Source organism: Artemia franciscana, chromosome 11 (assembly GCF_032884065.1).
Source record: "Artemia franciscana chromosome 11, ASM3288406v1, whole genome shotgun sequence".
Lineage (NCBI taxonomy): Eukaryota > Metazoa > Arthropoda > Branchiopoda > Anostraca > Artemiidae > Artemia > Artemia franciscana.
Window position 1 is genome coordinate 23562640 of NC_088873.1, and position 22785 is coordinate 23585424.

General features: G+C 34.5%; 1 protein-coding gene and 1 non-coding gene across 2 annotated transcripts in view; one reads left to right on the forward strand and one right to left on the reverse strand.

The window, feature by feature from the left end:
• Positions 1-22785, reverse strand: part of LOC136032987 (protein lifeguard 1-like) — an 89463-nt gene that overhangs the window by 34858 nt on the left and 31820 nt on the right. The gene's annotated exons all lie outside the window — the stretch shown is intronic.
• Positions 16467-16538, forward strand: Trnap-ugg (transfer RNA proline (anticodon UGG)). The gene has a single exon. It is a non-coding gene; the product is annotated as a tRNA-Pro (tRNA).

Below are 22785 nucleotides of genomic sequence, written 5' to 3' on the forward strand. Positions count from 1 at the left end.
GTCATTTGTATCCCGGTGTCCCGGTCTGTATATACATTCGTTTTTGAAATGGTATATGATGAAATAAATTTTTGTATTTTTCCCATTTTTTTCTTTTTAGTTTTTTTTTGGTTTTTACTTTTTTTTAGTTTTTTTAGTTTTTTTTTCTTTTTATTTTTTTTTATTTTAATTTTTTTTAGTTTTGTTTTTCTCCTTTATTTTTCATTTTTTTCCTTTTTTCTTTTTTTTCTTTTTTAGTTTTTTTAGTTTTTTGGCTTTTTTAGTTTTTTCATTAGTTTTTAGTTTTTTTTTCTTTTTAGTTTTTTTGTAGTTTTTACTTTTTTTTTAGTTTTTTTAGTTTTTTTTTACTTATATCCTGGTCGTCATTTATACTCCCTGTGTCCCGGTCGTCATTTGTGTCCCGGTGCTTTGTTGATGGTGATTGCTAATCGAACATTCCTTGTGTCCCGGTCGCTTTCTCTTTGAGTGTCCCGGTCGTCATTTATATTCCCTATGTGCCGGTGTCCCGGTCGTCATTTGTGTCCCGATGACCCGGTCTGTAATTTCGTCAGTCGAAAACATGACGTCAGTCGACACACAAATATGACGTCACTCGACACACACACACACACACACACACAGACAAATTATTTATATATATATATAGATTAATACATATGATGATTGATATATATGTCATATGATACTCTCCTTAGATCTGGAAGTGGCTATAATCTATTCCTTGGAATCTTTCTTGATGAGAATCTGTCTTACAAATTCTTCATTAATGCTTTAAAGGTTAAGATTACCAGGAATCTTGGCATCTTAGGTAAGAAGAAGCATACATTTCCTGGATGTATCTTAAGTCTTATTTTATTTACCTTGATTAAATCAGGTATTTATTATTATCCTATCGCTTGGATATTTACTTTCAAGTCAAATTTACGGAATGTAGCGTCACTCCAAGAGAAAGCCAGATTTGTTCTGGCTCCTTCTGTTAAAAATAAATTAATTCCTCCGTCAAAACGATCTATCTCGTCCATCAAAATAAACTTGTCCCTCCATCAAAATGAAATAATCCTACCATCTAAACAAAATCATCCCTCCATCCGTCATCCTCTGATCAAAATAATCTCATACCTTTTTCACTCATCCCTCTATCAAAACAAACCAGAGACTTTATCAAAACAAACTAATATTTCCACGATTAATCCCTCTATCAAACTCAGCCCTCTTCCCTCTCTCCAAACAAGCCCATCCGTCCATAAAACCAAACTCATTCCTCCATCTCTCATCCCTCCATCAGGAAAAACTGATCCTTCACTGTACAATCCCTACATCCCTCGTCCAAGTTTGGTGAGAATGAGTTACCTCTTCTTGGTTCTAAATTAGCGAAAAATTCGTGGAGCTTATTTGATAATGATAAGGATTTTTCTCGTTTATTTGAGTCGTTTTATGGAACCATATAAGAGGCTATTCTTAGTATTTGTAAAGCACCACCTTCTAATTGCAGGTCTAAAAGGATTGTTCCTCTACACCCATGGATGACATCCGGACTTCTCAAAAGCTGGAGAAGGAAAAATAATCTCTGGAGGTATTATAAATGCGCTACACTTTTAGCGAGTGCTATTCGTCTTTGTGAATTCAAGATTTACCGGAATATATATAATTCCTTGTGTAGGAAAGCCAAATCTCTCTATTATCTAAATAATTTTGCTGCGTGTGACAAGGATATTCGTGAAACTTGGAAGGTTATAAATTCTCTGCTTAAACCTGGTTCTCAATCTAGCTCTTTACCTATGAGTGGTCATTGGTGATGAAACTGTAGAGGGTCAGCTTAATGTCCAAGAAGCATTCACTTCATTCTTCGCTAGTATTGGTAAGAATATTGCTTCCACAGCTACTTTATCTCGGTCTAAGTCGGACTTTAGATCTTACCTCGGGCCGTCTTGTGTTAAGTCTATGTTTCTAGAGCCAGTAACAGAAAGTGAAATTACTACAATTGTTAATGGCTTGAGAAACTCGTCCTCATCTGGGCCAGATTCTATTCCTACTAAGGTAGTTAAATCTATTCTTCCTTCAATAGTTGTGCCTCTAACAAAACTTGTTAATCTTTAATTTAAATATGGGGTTTTTCCGGATGCTCTCAAGCGTGCTCGGATTATTGTTCTGTATAAAAGTGGACCAAGAAATGATCCAGGAAACTATCGACCAATTTCAATTTTATCAGTATTTAGTAAAATCTTCAAAAAGGCTATGCTTTCTCGTCTCCTCAAATTTTAAAAATCTAAAAAGTTTCTTCATGATTTTCAATTTGGTTTCCGAATGAAGCACTCCACTGAGCATGCCTGCATGACCCTTTTGAATTTTATACATTCTGCATTAGATTCGGGATTCATTCCGGCTGCTATATTCCTGGATAATCGCAAGGCATTCCATTCCTTAACACATGAAATTCTTCTATCGAAGATGTCTCATTTTGGCATTAGGGGTAATATATTTTCTTGGTTTCAATCTTATTTGAATGATAGGTTAATTTCTGTCGATCCACTTTTCCGTTCACCCTCACAAGTGAATTTTGGCGTCCCTCAGGGATCAGTTTTAGGGTCCGTGCTATTTTTGATTTATGTAAATGATCTTTTTTACGCAATAAAAAAGCAGAAACCTATTAATTGCTGTAGACTCTGTCATCCTAAACCTTCCCTTGCCCTTAGTGTCATCTATAGTTCGCCATCTTCTCATGTCCATGTTTGTCTTGCTGATGATAGCACACTTGGCACTTCGGGAAACTGTGAACCCGAGCATTGATTAAATTTGGAATATTTGTTTGAGAGAGTAATTTTATGGTTTGATGCTAATTATCTTACCCTAAATTATTCCAAGTCCAGTTTTTTGATATTTTCGCATGTTTCTCAGATTTATCCCAAGTTATCAGAAATTCATCAGCCAAATGGGATAATTCATAGATCTGAAGATCGAAATGTTCGTTTTTTGGGCATTCTTGTTGATGAAAACTTGTCTTTCAAGCGTCACATTGATTTGATTAAAATGAAGATATGCAGGAGTCTCGGTATTTTAAATAAACTTAAACATATTTTCCCTGGATCAATTTTGGAAATCGTTTTTCACTCCTTGATCCAATCTTACGTTTCCTACTGTCCAATGGTATGGATGTCAACCTTTCCTTCACTGTTAAAACCACTTTCTAAGGTTTATAATAAAGCTAGAAACCTCATTATGGAAACTAACCGTTCAAGAGTTATCCCATTACTTGATCTCGAGTCACTGTATATTCTTTCGTGTGTATGTTTTACTTTTTCTCAGCTTCATGGTGACCTCCCCCATCCCCTAAGTGTTCCGCCATCTTTCACCTCTGATCAGAATAATTATAATCTTCGCAATACCAAAAATCATATTCAAGTTCCTTTTACTCCTTGTGTAAGGTCAGACTTAAATCTTTTAATTGCGAGTCATATTGTATGGAATAAGTTGCCCGAATCAGCTCGAAGGTGCCGCTCTTTCGGTTTGTTCAAAAAAAATTATTAAAAATTCTTTGGCTTCTTAGAAATTATTTTATCTATTTTTATATGTGTATATGCGTGTATGTATGTATATGTATTGGAGTCTATTTTATATACTGATTTACATAATTAATTTAGTCTATTTAATCTATCAGTCTGTTTAGTTTTGTTTTCTATAGTTTTTATTTTATTTATATTTTCTTTTCTTCTCCTTTTGCTCTTCTCTCTGTGAGTATGTGATTATTTAATTTTTTTTCTTCTCTGAGTAAGTGACTTGTTTTTTTTTCCCCTTTTTTACAGGCCAAAGAGCCTTTGAAAGAATAGTAAAATGTAATATTGTATGTGTGTTTCGTAATGAATAAATCTTATCTTACGACGTGTTAGTAACCAAGTTGATGCATGGGCTATGGAAGAAGGGATGAGTTAGTTATGATGGAGGGATAAAAAATGAGTTTCTTTTGAAGAAGTGATGACAGATGAATTTGTTTTGATAGAGAAATGAAGGGATGAGTCTATTTTGACGGATAAAGCTAGGAGTTTGTCTTGGTGGAGGTATGGAAGAATTAGGGATTAGTTCACTTTGATAGAAGAAGTAGGGATGGAATATGAGATGGTTTTGATTGAGGGATAGAGTTTCTTTTCTATTGAAGATCATTAACCTGTGGCAGTTTTCACGGAATACATACATACAATACCCAAGCGTTTTTTTTGATCCGTCACTAATTAAAAATTTATTGACTGTTGTAGGATCAACTGGTTTAGAGACATATATAGAAATACCTAATCACCACTCAAGCTCCTGAATAATGTTAGATGTAAAATTGAATTCGGCTGAAAAATCCCTCCGTTTTATTATTTATAATTATTTATTTATTTCTCAAAGAAAAACATATGTTTATATAGATATACAAAAAATAGGTAAATATTATTTTCAAAAGGATAAGTGGTATAATTTATAAGAAGTTATTTTAAAATAAGATATTATAAGATATGCAAAACGTTATTGAAATAGTTGGAGGGAGCTTCGGGACCCACCCTCTTCCTGAAATTCTTGGTTAAAAATTAATTCTCTTACTATTCAAGATCTTAAAACCGAAAGTTATATGGGTTAACGCTATTTGTTTTGTTGACGAATACTTTACAAAATTTTGGTATAGCCGGATAGGTCTAAAACAATTATTTCTACACTATGCCCAGGAAATGTTTATCTTGACATTTGTCTTTTATCAGATTTTTTAGTACCTTCTAGTTTAGCCGTTTATCCCCCTCCCACTTATCCTAGAACTTGAATATAGTCTAACGTCATGCGAAAAAGTTATTTCTATTGTTATTCGGCATTATGAACAGCTGCTAGTTAGAAATATACCAATTTCAAAAATGACGGAAACTGTCAAAATAAGTTAATTTTTATGTATGGAAAAGGCTATATCCTGGTATCAATCACAAAAATTGGAGAACGGCCTATCGCTTCTCGATTCTTTGTCCCGTTAGCTTTTGAAAGAATTAAAAAAACAAAACAAAAACAAGTTTTTTTATCTGCAAGTAATAAGCGACATTATAACTTAAAACGAACGGAAATTATTCCATATATGAAAGGGGTTGTCCCCTCCTCAAGGCCCTGATCTTTACGCTAAAGTTTTACTCTTTGTCACAAATCTACTTTTTAAAACAATAAAGATTCTATGACTTTTTGGGGGTGTTTCCTCCTATTTTCTAAAATAAGACAGATTTTCTCAGTCTTGTGACTTTTGATTGGTAAAATTAAACTTGATGAAACTTATATATTTAAAATCAGCATCAAAATGTGATTCTTTTGATGTAACTATTGGTATCAAAATTACGTTTTTTAAGAGTTTCGGTTACTATTGAGCCGGGTCGCTCCTTACCACAGTTCGTTTCCACGAACTGTATGACGAGCACAGAATTGGAAACATTGAGAAGGAAACATGTTACAAAAACAATTCTTACTTCATACTATCCAGAAAAATTGTAGTTAAGACATTTAGGATCTTCTTCCTCTGTATTTAACCCCCCCCCCCAAACATCCCATAATATGCATATATATATAACTAAAATTATATATTTCCCTGGATTTTGCCATGGACCATTCTTGTTTCAACCTGGTTAGCCGTAAATTGACTCGACAAAGCCAAAATCAAGGAACGTAAAAATATTCGGGAATATATCATATAATTTAGGCTATACATTTGTACATTAGGAGGTAAAATGTATGGGAAATGTATTCAATACATATTAACAACTGTTTTTCTGCTTATTGTGAAGTAAGAATTATTTATTAACATAATTTCTTCTCAATAGCCCCATTTTTAAGGTTATAGCAGTTTTTGAATATAAATGAATATGAATTTGATTTGATAGTATTTAGTTCGGAAGATGATATAAAACACAACTAGTATCTAGTAACTTTTTTTGCAAACATAAACAGGCTTGGATTTGTTCAGGGATAAACACAGGAGGGAACAAGTTTTGGACCCGTAAAGCTTAGAAATTATAAGGTATGCACAATTCCTTTTATTCAACCTTCCAACTGCAAATGCAAAAAAAAAAAAAAATCATATAGGAAATTAATTCTTTGCTGGTTATTATCACTAATAGCTAAAGCTTCTCAAACCAGAATTTTAATGTCATAAGCGATGGTATGTTGTTTAATATTATCAACAGTACGAACAACAGCTAGTTAGAAATACACTAACTGCAAAAATGACATATACTGTCTAAATGAGGTAATTTTTGTTTGTAGAAAAGGTATCAATGACATAAATTGGAGAACGGGCTTTACCTAAAACATATCTGAAGAAAACTTTGAAAAAGCTACTATGTTCAGCATTGTTGCAAGATTCAATAATTATGTCTTTGGGGATTTCAACCTCCCTATAGTCCTCAGGGCCATTCGTTCATTGTTTACAAAGAGTATATGTTATTGAGAAAGGTATTGTATTTGGAACTTATCTTTCCAAAAAGACGAAGAGCATTCAGATGAGCCTTTCAGGGAATGTTGAGTAGAGTGTTGAAATAAATCAAAGCACGTTATGTGTGTGCGGATTCTCAGATGGGTTTAACTCAGGAATTATTCAGTATATTAATTTGGAACTTCCAGGAAATGATAAGGGGGGTGATCAAAAAGGCAGTATTTTTATGCTACCACTACGACCTGGAACTACCACCACTACCAGAGCTACCACTAATACTATCACACTGCTCAATTTACAATTTTGAGTGAAAATTTGAAAAAAAATCAAAAGACGCTAAGTGCATGTACATTGTCAAAAGAGCGTATCACGAGAATTGATTTGAGCATTGAGTGGTATTATTTGATAGGATGGTCACGGCCACCAGTATTTTAACTTTAAAATTAAACCAGAGAGTTTAGTAACGCGATCCAACGGTTATAAAGATTCTACAATTTTTTTTTTTTAGCACTAATAATACAACGAGTGTGGGTTTTGAAATTTGCACTAATTTTTGACGAGGTAAGGGCCAACTAATTTTGACGAGGTAAGGGCCAACAGTTAGACTCAAGGTGCCACGATTTGTGTCTATGATATGAATATTTTTTCTATATGACTTGGGTGGAGCAAAAAAAAAAAAAAATCAAGTTCAAGTTCTTCCTAGTAATGAATGGTAAGTAAAGAACGATCCTTGTCAATAACGAAACTACATGAGCCTAACTATTGATAACATTCGATCAACGAATCAGCTTTTTATTCTGATCCTGAATATATATTTGTTTATTAGTTATTAGTGGAACTATTAGTTCACAATAAATATTGTATAATTATAGAGAACAACTTAATAAAGGGTCATTTCAGTAAAAATATAAGGTCAACTTTAATCTAATTATTTTATCTTAATTTTCTTAGTATCCCTTTTTGAATAATTGAACCCTATAAATGGAAAGAATATCTTCTAAAAGTACAGAAATGGTATGATTAACATATATCAATGGATTACAAAACTATTTTAGCTACTATTTTCGTATGCTAATCAATGTTCTGCGTTGCACAGATATCGGTCTCCTGATTCGATGCCTTCAGCCGGGACTGAAACGTGTGGTTGGTGGTAAATCATCCAACACTTCGCCTGTTTTCCCCCTAGATTTATCCAGATATCCAATTAAAGCTGAGTCGACTCTGGGCGAGCTTATAGGGTCACATCATTGACCCCTGATCCAATCCAAATAAGCAATAAACAATCTGAAATTAATTTTTTTCCACTTGCTTTGTTCAATGCCTTTGTCATCGTACGATTGTTTATTACATAGTTTCTTTCCAGTATTTTTTTTTTTAACAAAAATATTTTTCAAATCACAATATAGAAATAAGAAAGGCTCTAAATTTAACATACTGGCAAATAGTTTTCAAATAGAGATATCCACAAAGAAAAAAAAATACCATTCTGTGCATACTCTTTTTCGAGGAATTTTGTTTAAAAGTTTATCATGATTTATGCTTTCTCGTGAGACAAGACGCGTTTTAATTTTAGAAACTAATTAAAATTAGAAATAAAAATTCATGTTGATAAATTTTTGCAAGAATTTTCGTCGGAAACATATCTGCCTATATTGTCCTTAGAGCTGTTTTGGGTGGATGAGAGGGTGAAAATGAGAAGAAAACATTGGTTTTGGCTTTCCTAAGTGTCTTGAAGAAGCTACACTTTGGTTTTCCAATTATTCCAAATATCGTTTTCCGTTTGACCGCTTTTTAGTCATCGCAAAAGAGTGGCAAATTCTTTCTGCAGATTTAATGGAAATGTCATACTTGAAGTTAGTTCGATTAATAGTACCTTGTCCTTAGAATAGTAGTGTAAAATTTTTGCCTAGTACCATAACGCATTGTTTTGGCGTGTCCATGAGCCAAAAACTAGATTGTATTGTTTCTAATGGTGTTTAATAGTCTATGCGAAAGACGGATCCCTTGAGCTCTTTTCTTGCTTTTCAATTTGGACGAGGCAATGTTCACACTAGTGACGTTTTCAGCAGATTATTTTTTGGCAGCTAGATAGACATATCTACCCATAAATCCTTGATTCCTCAGGAAGGGTAAGAATGGGCAGGAGTTTCCCTCTTTTTTTTATATTTTTATAGTGTTGCGACAGCTAACTATATATAATAATTTTTGTTTGATCTAACTTTTATTTTTTTTCACACTGATTTGGAAGACGTTACTTTGTTTTATAAATATGATGTTTAGAAAGAAAGACTGCTCTAATACAAATAATCAAAAATAGAATAAGGAGAAAAAATAAACCAATGAGTTCTAACAATATTTAATTTACAAATAAATTACACATACAACTTTAGAAACTTAAATAATTCCTTCTCCCTAACCCCAATACCGTCTGTTACCGTAGTACGGTGCATATCCATATGATGGATATGCATAACCATATGAAGGGTAGTAATGACCATAATAACGGTAAGGAAGATATTTGGTTACATCAGTGCAAAAATACAGGTTAGCTGTAATTGTAGATTTTTGGGGTGAGAGGGAGGTGTATTTATATGAATTATTGAGCCTGAGTTTATGGGGAGGAATATAGCTTTAGTCCCTCTATAATAATGCCTTTGTGAGACAAGACTATGAATTTATTTTGCATGCCAATTAGTTTTTACATGGTGTGTAAAAGTTGCTACCATCAGCCAACTAAAACTATGATAAAAGAAGGGGGAAATGTCAAAGTTTTACCTTTTACAGTTTTAAAGTTTTTCTCCTTAGAAGGGTTTGAAGAATACGAAAAATTGCTTGAATTCAAAACAGTCCGTTCTTCAATACTTGCCTTCTTAAAATATCCATGCACCTACTCTTACAGCTCTTCAGCTTACAACCAATGCTGTAAAAAGACCGGAAAACGATTCCTAGAAGTAGTGACCGAAGTTGCCAGAAGTAATTACCAAAAGTTGCTAGACGTAACTACCTGATTTGAAAACTATAAAGCTTTCCCAATTTTTGGAAATGTTACACTTTCAAGTTAGCCCATAAAGTGTTCACAAGCAAATTAAAATTTGCTGGTTGTAAAATTTTGGAATCTGAATCTCCAACAAAGCACTGTTATGGTATTTTCAGTCAAACAAGAGTCAAGTTCGGCGTTAAGAAAGTTTGGTCAGATTATGGTCAGGTACTCACAAAGGTTCCAGATAAGTGGGTTGCAGGTCGAATTATTTCCCTTTCAGTTGGCGTTTAAATGTTTCTTTTGAATAATCTCGTACCGTTTACCTTTGTTCATCTCTACTTCTTTTTTGTAGCTTTTTTTGTGATTATGTATGCGTTTTGTTTGGCTTCGTAAAAGAGTTTTATTTTTTTGCTTTATTTCAATTTGTCGTTTTTTCTGTGAACGTTTGCTTATTTGAATGTAGAGAAAGTATGATTTATAGTGTATTCTACTTTTCAGATTTCCAAGTCACAATCCATTTTTAATTATAAGGGTTCAGGCTATTCCACCGCTTTATTAAACCGAATGTCTACTCTAGAAAGAGATCAGCTTGATGTTGGAAGCTTATCAAATTAAACGATTGTGAAAAATGATAATATCATTGATTTTACTGTTTTTGTCATATAAACAGTAATTTTGTAACATATTTTCGGTTTGCTAAGAATAGATGAGGAGAGTAGTTTGCAGGTGGAATTAACTCCCTTTCAATTTTCCTTTAAATGTTGTTTTTGAATAATCTCTTACTGTTTATCTTTTTTCATCTTAATTTCTTTTTGTATCTTTTTTTGTGTTATTGGCTTCGTAAAAAGAGTTTTTTTTTTTCGCTTTATTCTATTCGTCGGTTGTTTTATTTTCTTTGAACGTTAGCTTGTTTGAATGCGGAGGAACTATGATTTATGGTTATATTCTAGTTTTCAGATTTCCAAGTCACTGTCCATATTTAAGTATAAGGGTTCAGGCTATTCCACCGTTTTATTAAACCGAATATCTACTCTAGAAAAGACATTAGCTTGATGTTGGAAGTGAAAAATGATAATATCATTGATTTTACTGTTTTTGTCATATAAACAGTAATTTTGTAACATATTTTTGGTTTGCTAAGAATAGATGAGGAGAGTAGTTTGCAGGTGGAATTAACTCCCTTTCAATTTTCCTTTAAATGTTGTTTTTGAATAATCTCTTACTGTTTATCTTTTTTCATCTTAATTTCTTTTTGTATCTTTTTTTGTGATATTGGCTTTGTAAAAAGAGTTTTTTTTTTTCGCTTTATTCCATTCGTCGGTTGTCTTATTTTCTTTGAACGTTAGCTTGTTTGAATGCGGAGGAACTATGATTTATGGTTATATTCTAGTTTTCAGAATTCCAAGTCACTGTCCATATTTAATTATAAGGGTTCAGGCTAATCCAACGCTTTATTAAACCGAATGTTTACTCCAGAAAGAGACCAGCTTGATGTTGGAAGCTTATCAAATTATACGATTGTGAATAATTATCATTTGATCGAATTAACTTTTTTTTCATTTAAATAGTAATTTTGCAAAAGAAATGTCGGTTTGCTAAGGATAGGGGGGGGGGGCTCTCGCTTTTTCTACTAAATGCTCAAGGGCTAATCTCTTCTTTTAACCAACTTAAAATTCTGATGGATGATTTGGAGCCACATTTTGTTTGTCTGTGTAATACTTTTTTGGATTGTTCTAATTATCTTAAATTACCATAAATATCAGTACTATAGATCAGTACTTGAATGGTGACTTAATCCTAATCATCCATCCAGTTAAATAGGTCAAACAGCATAGCTATACACAATCAAACAGTTCGTGGTAACGAACTGTAGTAAGGAGCGACCCGGCTCAATAATAAATGAAATTCTAAAAAACGAATTTCGATGCTAAAAGATATATCAAAAGAATCGAATTTTTATGCTGATTTTAAATATATAAGTTTCATCAAAGTTAGTCTTTGTCATCAAAAGTTACGAGCCTGAGAAAATTTGCATGATTTTGGAAAATAGGAGGAAACACCCCCTAAAAGTCATAGGATCTTAACGAAAATCACACCATCGCAATCAGCGTATCAGAGAACTCTATAGAAAATATTTCAAGTTCCAATCTACAAAAATGTGGGATTTCGTATTTTTTGCCAGAAGACAAATCACGGGTGCGTGTTTATTTGTTTGTTTGTTTGTTTGTTTGTTTTTTGTTTTTTCCCAGGGGTCATCGTATCGAACAAGTAGTCCTAGAGTGATGCAAGAGGGCTCATTCTAATGGAAATGAAAAGTTCTAGTGCCCTTTTTAAGTGGCAAAAAAATTGGAGGGCACCTAGGCCCCCTCCCACGCTCATTTTTTCCCCAAGGTCAACGGATCAAAATTTTGAGATAGCCATTTTGTTCCGCATAGTCGAAAACCTTCTTAACTATGTCTTTGGGGATGACTTACCCCCCCCCCCCCCCCAAATCACTGGGGGAGGGGCTGCAAGTTACAAACTTTGACCAGTGTTTAAGATAAGATAAGATTTATTCATCACGAAACACACATACAATATTACATTTTACTATTTCCCCAAAGGCTCTTTGGCCTGTAAAAAAGGGGAAAACGAACGAGCCACTTACTCAGAGAAGAAGAAGAAGAAGAAAAAAAACAAATAATAATCACTTACTCACAGAGAGAAGAGCAAAAAGGAGAAGAAACGAAAATATAAATAAAATAAAAAACTATAGAAAACAAAATTAAATAGACTAATAGATTGAATAGACTAAATTAATTATGTAGATCTGTAGATAAAAAAGACTCCAATGAAATAATAAGGAAATATATATGCATACATACACGCATATATACATATAAAAATAGATAAAATAAATTCTAAGAAGCCAATGAATTTTTAATAATTTTTTTGAACAAACCGAATGAGTGGTACCTTCGAGCTGATTCGGGCAACTTATTCCATACAATATAACTCGCAATTAAAGGATTAAAGTCTGACCTTACACAAGGAGTAAAAGGAACTTGAATATGATTTTCGGTATTGCGAAGCTTATAATTATTCTGATTAGAGGTGAAAGATGGCTGAACACTTAGGGGACGGGGGAGGTTACCATGAAGCTGAGAAAAAGTAAAACATGCACACGAAAGAATACACAGTGACTCGAGATCAAGTAATGGGATAACTCTTGAACGGTTAGTTTCCTTAATGAGGTTTCTAGCTTTGTTATAAACCTTAGAAAGTGGTTTTAACAGTGAAGGAAAGGTTGACATCCATACTATTGACAGTAGGAAACGTAAGATATGATCAAGGAGTGAAAAACGATTTCCAAAATTGATCCAGGGAAAATATGTTTGAGTTTCCTTAAAATACCGAGACTCCTGCATATCTTCATTTTAATCAAATCAATGTGACGCTTGAAAGACAAGTTTTCATCACCAAGAATGCCCAAAAAACGAACATATCGATCTGTAGATCTGTGAATTATCCCATTTGACTGATAAATTTCTGATAACTTGGGATAAATCTGAGAAACATGCGAAAATATCAAAAAATTGGATTTTGAATAATTTAGGGTAAAAAAATTAGCATCAAGTCATGAAATTACTCTCTCAAACAAGTATTCCAAGTTTAATCGAAGCTCGGATTCACAGTTCCCCGAAGTGCCGAGTGTGCTATCATCAGCAAAACAAACAAGGACATCAGAAGATGGCGAACTATAGATGGCACTATGGGCAAGGGAAGGTTTAGGATGACAGAGTCTACAGCAATTAATAGGTTTCTGCTTTTTTATTGCGTAAAAAAGATCATTTACATAAATCAAAAATAGCACTGGCCCTAAAACTGATCCCTGAGGGACGCCAAAATTCACTTGTAAGGGTGAACGGAAAAATGGATCGCCAGAAATTAACCTATCATTCAAATAAGATTGAAACCAAGAAAATATATTACCCCTAATGCCAAAATGAGACATCTTCGATTGAAGAATTTCATGGGTTAAGGAATTGAATGCCTTGCGATTATCCAGGAATATAGCAGCCGGAATGAATCCCGAATCTAATGCAGAATGTTTAGGCTTTTGCAATGAATAGGCTTTTGCTTTCTTACTGCGTAAAAAAGATCATTTATATAAATCAAAAATAGCACTGGCCCTAAAACTGATCCCTGAGGGACGCCAAAATTCACTTGTGATTGACAGCAATTAAATTGTGGATTGACAGAAATTAACCTATCGTTCAAACAAGATTGAAACCAAGAAAATACATTACCCCTAATGCCAAAATGAGACATCTTCGATTGAAGAATTTCATGGGTTAAGGAATCGAATGCCTTGCGAATATCCAGGAATATAGCAGCCGGAATTAATCCCGAATCCAATTCAGAATTTATAAAATTCAAAAGGGTCATACAGGCATGCTCAGTGCAGTGCTTCATTTGGAAACCAAATAGAAAATCATGAAGAAACTCTTTAGATTTTAGAAATTTAAGCAGACGAGAAAGCATAGCCTTTTCGAAGATTTTACTAAATACTGATAAAATTGAAATTGGTCGATAATTTGCTGGATCATTTCTTGGTCCACCTTTATACAGAACAATAATCCGAACATGCTTGAGAGGATCCGGAAAAAACCCTTATTTAAATGAAAGATTAACAAGTTTTGTAAGAGGCACAACTATTGAAGGAAGAATAGATTTAACTACCTTAGTAAGAATAGAATCTGGCCCAGGTGAAGATGAGTCTTTCAAGCCATTAACAATTTTAGTAATTTCAATTTCTGTTACTGGCTCTAGAAACATAGACTTAACACAAGACGGCCCGAGGTAAGATCTAAAGTCGGACTTAGACCGAGATAAAGTAGCTGTGGAAGCGATATTATTACCAATACTAGCGAAAAATGAAGTAAATGCTTCTTGGACATTAAGCTCACCCTCTAGAGTCTCATCACCAACGACCACTCATAGGTAAAAAGCTATATTCAGAACCAGGTTTAAGCACAGAATTTATTACCTTCCAAGTTTTACGAATATCCTTATTACACGGAGCAAAATTATTTACATAATAGAGAGATTTGGCTTTCCTACACAAGGAATTATATATATTCCGGTAAATCTTGAATTGACAAAGACGAATAGCACTCGTTGAAAATGTGGCATATTTATAATACATCCAGAGATTATTTTTCCTTCTCCAGCTTTTGAGAAGTCCGGATGTCATCCATAGGTTTAGAGGAATAATCCTTTTAGACCTGCGATTAGAAGGTGGTACTTTGCAAATGCTAAGAATAGCCTCTTTTATGGTTCCATATAACGACTCAAATAAACAAGAAAAATCCTTGTCATTATCAAATAAGCTCCACGAATTTTTCGCTAATTTAGAACCAAAAAGAGATAACTCATTCTCACCAAACCTAATAGAATAGGAATCAAACACATGAGCCCGGTTATTCCTTCTCCGATTAAAACTGAACCGATAATATATGGGAAAATGATAGGAGATATCAGTAACTAAAATTGAGTTTTCCTTCAAGCAAAGCGTAGAGAAGATATTGTCAATCAAAGAAGCTGTAACATTAGTTACTCGTGTGGGGATGGATGTAGTTTGTAGAGTTCCTGCGGCAAGCATGGTTGAAAGCAAATCAACTGAAGCCGAAGAATTTGAATCCATCAAATTTATATTAAAGTCACCCATTATGATTAACTGACACGGACGTTTCAATATTATGTCAAGTATTTCCTCAAGATTCCGAAGAAACAACGAAACTGCACCACTAGGAGAACGATAAATATTGCCTATGATTAGATCAGTACCATTAACTATAATTTCTATAAATCGTGACTCAAAAATACCTTCAAAATTCCTTGATAAGTCATCTCGTAAGCAATAATGTAAATTACTAGATATATACATGGCAAGACCTCCTTTAGCCATCTTGCAGCGGTTTATATGTTCCATTTTGTAGCCATGGATATCAAATAGCATTTCATTGCCAGAATCCAAAAATGTCTCGCACAAACCAACAACATCAGGCTGTCCATCCGAAACTATTTCTCTTAAATTATCTATTGACGAGGAAAGACCCTGAATGTTAAGCTGAAGTGCAGTCAGAGAATAATTTCCTTTGGTAACCTCCTCTCCCCCCAATTCCGAAACATATTTACTATCAAGGAAGCACACTCGTGCCTCTTTAAAGAGGCGAACCACGACAATGTTAAGCGATCCTCGGTTCCAGTGGTCGCAGAGGGATGGGGAGGGATGCATTTCGTAGCCCGAGCTCCAACTAAAAAACCTGTCAAATTTCATCTCCCTCCGATTTTTCCTTCATGAGGAAAATCTGGCCAAAAGTTTCGACCCCCCAACCCCACCCCCACCCCCTTTAACGTTGTCTGATCGGGCTGAAATTCACAAGTTAAGGTCCCCTAGGGCCCAGGTGATTATCCGCGAAATTTTAGCTCGATCCGACAACTCCTTCTCTGTTTTCCAGAAACCACGCATAGCCACTTAATGTTCATGTTCTCCTTTTGTTTTTTTTTTCGCCACGCCTACAGGTCACAGCCAACATCGGATCTGGGTGTACGAAGACTCATTCGACGCGGAATTCTCCGAGTAATTTTGCTTGAAAGTTTCGTCGGAAAATCTTAACCCCCCGATTTTCTAGCTTAGAAAAACCCCATTTCCCCATAAGAGCCCATATTAAGTTTTTCGTTGTTAAAAGTTACGAATTTCAACATTCAAGTACATAAAAATGATCAGCTCGACATGGTGAGACTGACTGAAAGCTTCAAAAAATTCTGTTTTAATCCGTAAAATTTTTATTTGAGAAAAATGACAGAAACCCTTTTTTTTCTGCCACGCCTACAGGTCACAGCCGACATCGGATCTGGGTGTACGAAGACTCATTCGACGCGGAATTCTCCCAGTAGTTTTCCTGAAATGTTTCGTCGGAAAATCTTAACCCCCCGATTTTCTAGTTTAGAAAAACCCATTTCGTAACTTTAAATCGAAGTAAATGTAATATAATTTAATGTTTACTGTATGGCCTGTTGGTCTAGGGGTATGATTCCTGCTTTGGGTGCAGGAGGTCCCGGGTTCAAATCCCGGACAGGCCCGTTTTTGAAGCTTCACCCAACTTCCTCTCCTAATTCCCGTACGAGGAGTACAGGAATTATTAAAAGTAAATCCACCATGGATGTAGAAAAACGTACAGAAAAAATATGAAAAAAACTTCGTTTTCTTAAAGAGTTAAAGAGGCCGCGGCCCAAAGTCGAACCTTAAAACGTACAGGAATTAGGAGAGGGGCGGGGGGCTAGGGGGGCGGTAGCCCCCCACAACAAAAAACCTGTACAAAAGAGTCATTAAAAGCGGGGGTTTTCCTGTACGTTTTAAGGTTCGACTTTGGGACGCAGCCTCTTTAACTCTTTAAGAAAACGAAGTTTTTTTCATATTATTACAAACAGGGTTTATATTAGTCAGGTTTTGATTAACCTGACCCACAGAATTATTCACAATACTAATTAGATCAAAAGGACTATTTTCAAGCTCGCAAAGGCGTCTCTCACGACTTAAAATATTGACAATAGCAGGTTTTACTTGGAGTCCATTTAAATCACCAGATGAACAAAAAAGAAATTTTTTGTAAATACATTACTGTATTTACATACAGTAATGGTTATTGGGAAGTGTACCGACGTTTTCAGGTTGTTTTTTTTTTGGTTTGGGTGTGGGGTTCAGGGGAGGGGGCTATATGGGAGGATCTGACCTTGGAGGAATATTTCATGGGGGAAGAGAAATCCAATGAAAAGGGCGCAGGATTTTTTAGCATTACTATTAAAAAAAAACAATGAAAATATATACATGAAAAAGTTTTTTCAATTGAAAGAAAGGAGAAGCATTAAAACTTAAAACAAACAGAGATTATTACGCATATGAGGGGTTTTAAAAATACTTTAGAATAAAGAGCAAGGTATTTAGGAGGAGATAAATACTTCACTCTTTATGCTAAATTATTTTAAGTAATTTCAACTATTTATTCTAAGGCCTTTCTGATTCAGGGTTCATTCTTAAAGAATTGTGACAAAATTTAAGATTTAGTGTGAAGAGCGAGGTATTAACCAGGGGAAAAACCCCCTTATATATATAATCAAAAATATAAGAATATAAAAGTTTGTTATGTAAGTTAATTCTTAAGTTACGTATATTTTTTTACTTATAAAAACGTTCGTTAAAAATTAAAAGTTCTAGTTGCCTTTTTAAGTAGCCAAAAATTGGAGGTCAACTAGGCCTCCTTCCCCACCCCTTATTTCTCAAAATCGTCTGATCAAAACTAAGAGAAAGCCATTTAGCCAAAAACAGAATTAATATGCAAATTTCATTTTAATAATTTATGCACGGAGAGCCAAAATCAAACATGCATTAATTCAAAAACGTTCAGAAATTAAATAAATAAAAAATTTTTTTAACTGAAAGTAAGGAGCGACATTAAAACTTAAAATGAACAGAAATTACTCCGTATATGAAATGGGTTGTCCCCTCCGCAATCCCTCGCTCTTTACGCTAGAGTTTGACTCTTTGCCACAATTCTACTTCTTAAAACAATTAAAAACAATTAACTACAAGTAATGAGCCACGTTAAAACTTAAAACGAACATAAATTATTCGGTATATGAAAGGGGTTGTCCACACGTAAACACCTCGCTTTTTACGCTAAAGTTTTTATTGTTTTAACAAGTAGGCTTTTGACAAAGAGTCAAACCTTAGCTTCAAGAGCGGGACTTTGAAGGGGGGACAGCCCCTTTCATATACGGAATAATGATCAGAAATAATGAACAAGAGGGGTTGCCCCCTTCTCAGTATATCATTTTTAAGCTAATGTTTGAATTTTTGTTCCAATTATTTAAGAATGACTTTTGACACGCAAAGAACGTTTTAATTAGGATAATAAGCTTTTTAAAATTCACAACCCTTTAGCGTAAATTGGGAGGTACCGAGGAAGGGGCAACCCACTCATATACGTAATAACAACCAAAAGAAAAATCCGAAAGAAATTTCGGTTTCGGTTATAAATGACCTATACTAGGTCCGCGAGGGAAAGAATGGTCAGTGGGAGGGAGAATTTTTTCGTTGTGCTGCGAGCCGGATTTTCCAAAATTAAAAACAAACATCAGAAATTACATGATTTTTTTTCCAATATGTAAAGATGAAAGCAAAAAGGGTAATATAAATTAAAAAAAAAACATAGATCATTACGTAAATGCAGAAATTATACCTTCATCAGCATCACAATCTTTTCACTAATGTTTGAATTGTATCCTGTTTCATTAATAACGACTTCCAAAACAAAAGGGTCACTTAGTTAGAACATTAAAAAGTTTTTGATAACTAGTAAATAGCAATTCATCGTGAAGAGGGAGATGTTTAGAAGTGTTTACTGGTGTTTTAGAGGTTTTAGAAGAGTGAATTGTTAGGAGAGGGGGAAACACCCTTCAAATACCAGAAAAGGATAAAGCTGTGGAACTTGTCCCTATTGTTTACACGCACTATTCGTTATTGAAATGGTGGCAGAATTTATAGCTAAAGGTAGACCACTCAACATCGCATTGAAAGATCATCGGTTCCAGCACGTTCTTTGATTGTAGTAAAATTATCAAAACAAAAAAAACAAACAGTTATGATATGGAATTTTAACATAAAATAATACAAAAAAAATATGAATAAACAGTCATATTTTATTCTTAATTTAGATGGCGATCACGGAGCATTTCATTTCTTTTTATGGTGGCAGCAGTAACATTACTTGCAAAAAAATTGATTAGGCTATTGTGCGCCTATATTATTTTTCTGTTAATTGGTTTCTAGGCTTTTAGAAGCTTTTCCTGTTGATTAACATTTGTGAACTGGTACTTTTTGAGACTTGTCTTTGTTCTTAACTTGTTTTAATTTGTTTAAAAATCAGTGTTTACAAAACATCAGTGTAGCCTACCCCACAAAACATCTGTGTTTTATTTGGGAGGGAGAGAATGAAGAGTATCGTCAGAATTACGTTAAGTCAGCATCAGCACGTAGAAAGGCTAAATATAAAAATGACGAGACTTATCGCCTGAAGACCATCAAGTCTGTATCAATCAAGAGAAATACCAAATATAGAGAGAATGAAGAGTATCGTCATAATTACGTCAAGTCAGCATCAGCACGTAGAAAGGCTAAATATAAAAATGACAAGACTTATCGCCTGAAGACCATCAAGTCTGTATCAATCAAGAGAAATACCAAATATAGAGATAATGAAGAGTATAGTCAGAATTACGTCAAGTCTGTATCAATCAGGTGAAACATAAAATATAGAGAAAATGAAGAGTTTCGTCGAAATTACATCAAATCAGTCTCTTGGAAACAAAGAACCAAATACAGGAATGATCAAATGTATCAAAGAAATCACATTGATAAGGTTACTGCTTACAATATGTTGAAAAGATACAGAGGAATTCATTTTTCGCTCAAGGAACAGAGAAGAAAAATATCAAACAAAGTCATCAAATTCTATAAGAATTTTTACAGAAGCCACAGGTTGACAAAAAACATGATGAAACATCCTCATATCACTCCACTCTGCCTGATCTCGCAATGAGATGTACACAAAAAAAAGAAAAATTTATCCTTCAAAAAAGATAACGAAAAGTCAGAGCCAAGCACAAACCAGTGCCAAGTCTTTGGATATGTCCTGCTTCATAAGCCAGTCAAACCACAATTCGGTTCTGGCTAATAACAGGCAATCCAGATTCTTTGCGAGAAATTATAGACAAAGGTGGGCATATAGGTCCAGGACTGTAGCAAAAATGAACTCAGATTTAGAAAATTTGAATACCATCTTTGATATGTACAAAAAAAATAAGAGAAAGTATTCAATCTAAGCTACTGCTTAAGCTACTGCTAGAAAAGGCTAACGCAGTCATTAACATATCATCAAATTCACTAGCAAAGCTACATGCAAGCATTCACAAGCAGTGCTCAAAATTTATGGAGCATCTACCAAAATCAGATTATGTCCCTGATGCTGAAGAATTTACCCGTGAAATGGGAAATGTCATGGAACATTTTGTGTATAATGAAGCTTATCATCTCGAATCAGTGTATAAAATCTTTGAAGTCAACCATTGTTTGAGATGTGGTCACACTGGTGACCTTTACACTGCAATTCCAATTGACGAGGAAGGAAGAGCAGTATTTTTTGATTATGGTAATAATCAAGCTGTGGAAGTTGGTAATAGATGCTTTTGTGTGACGACAACACAAAACGAGCAAGATAATGAAACTGGGCACAGCTTTCCTAATTTTGTATCTCCTTTTCTCAAAAGGTTAGTTGAAGGACCAGAGCCGCAGTCTTCTACCAAGTTTGATGATGAAGAATGGAATACTAACATACAAAGTAAAATTCTCTTTGATATTTGCCAAAGATATATTGTAAAGGATTTGAATAGAAATACTGATGAGAGTTGGACCACCGAAAAAAGTTCTGTTGTTACAAGTCGGTTGGCAGACAGAAATCACCCATTTAAATGGAAATGTCACCGAGATCTCTGCAAATATGAGCCGATTGACATTGAAATGTGTCATATCCTCTTTTGCACAATTTCCGAAATGAACAAAGAAGATTTATTAACGGATGCCCTTGTTTAATGGTATTTGGATAAATTCAATTATTGCACAAACCAGTCAATTCACCTGACAAAATGGGACATTCAATTTATTGTCACCCATGCAATGGATGTTACAGCTTCCTTCGTGCTCTACGAGCATTGGCGCCACGTTTTCCTGTTCTAGCAAACTTTGTAAGAAGCTTGTACAAGGCAATAGAAAAATGCAGACTCATTAGAGATGTGAAAACAATTAGGAGCAAAGGTAGTATTGCACAATTAAGATCCATAGTAGAAGCTGCAATTTCAAAACTGAGGATGAAAAACTTTACAATGTTTCTGGAGCCTATGCGTCCTCGGGTATCTACAGAAGAATCGGAAATTATGAATATCTTTGGGAAAAATCTTATGAAAGTAGCTGAAATAAGAGACGAATACCCATCAGTTCCTTGTGATTGTTGCGAGCAGTTAAAACTGCCAAATGAGGTAAAAGTTCTCGGCTCTTTTTTGAAGCGAAAGGGCTTTGATTATATGACCCAAATTCTTTAAGAAGAGACTTATAAGCATGTACCTAAAGAAAAGAGCGATGATCTCCAAATGTCAATTGACTGGATGGAGTACTTATTGGAAACATTCAAGCTGTGTGAATATTGTGCAGGAAAATTGCTCTCAAATAAAGAAAATGTACGTTCTGTTGGAAATAACCTTAACGTCCAAGCAACTCCAGATTGCATCAAGAATTTGACTAAATTTGAACTGGCAATGATAAGATTTGTCCTGCCATGTCTTACTGTTGCTAGACTTGGACAAGTCATGGGATCAAAAAGACCTGCAAACGAATTGACAGAGGCTCTTAAAGGAATATTGTATATCTACCCGTATATGCTCAAGCAAATGCGGATATACAACCAGACAAGTTGCTCAACATTGACAGCTTTGTGATGCTTGTCAACGGTCAACTAACCTATAATAAGAATGTTTGGACAGCACTTATTGATTTAAGGAAAATACACAAAGCGCTAATTTGGTTGAAAGAAAACAATATGGTGTACAGGAACATCAAAGCGTACACACTAGATGAGTTGCAAGAGATTCCTGAAAGTCGTTTATTAGAAAAAGAAAAGGGACAAGAGCAAACTTATGAAATACCAGAGGGAGCAATATTAGAAAAACTTACAAATGAAGCCAAATCACACTTAGTAGAGCATTTCTCTATACAACCACTAGACTCGTCAGTACCGAAAGACTTTATAGATGACTTCAAGAACAATAAAAACATTGAAAATGACCAATTTCAATTTAAAAGATGGTTTAGGGGAGGATCTTTTTCAAGAGGAATTGGACATCAAAGCATTTCCAAATCTCTTCCCTGATGGCAAAAACCATATAGGGGACATGGCCCGTCAGTTTTCAATGCGAAATGCAGACTACATCAAAGGGCGTTTTCTTAGTAGACACCCGCAGTTCCGTTTAGATAAAAACTATCTATTTCACAACTTTCAACATCAAGAGTTGTCTTAATTTTGTAACAGTGTTGCACATATGATTAGGACTGTCAGGCCTAATCAAAGTGCAAAAGATTTTCTGGATCGAGTTCGACACAGAGACGGTGAAATGGAAACGTCAATTTTTTCAGTCCAGTCAAAAGTGAGAGGATCTCGACAATATTTTCATGCTTTGGTGGGAAAAGTCAAGTCTATGACAGAGCAAGAAGGGCCACCAATGT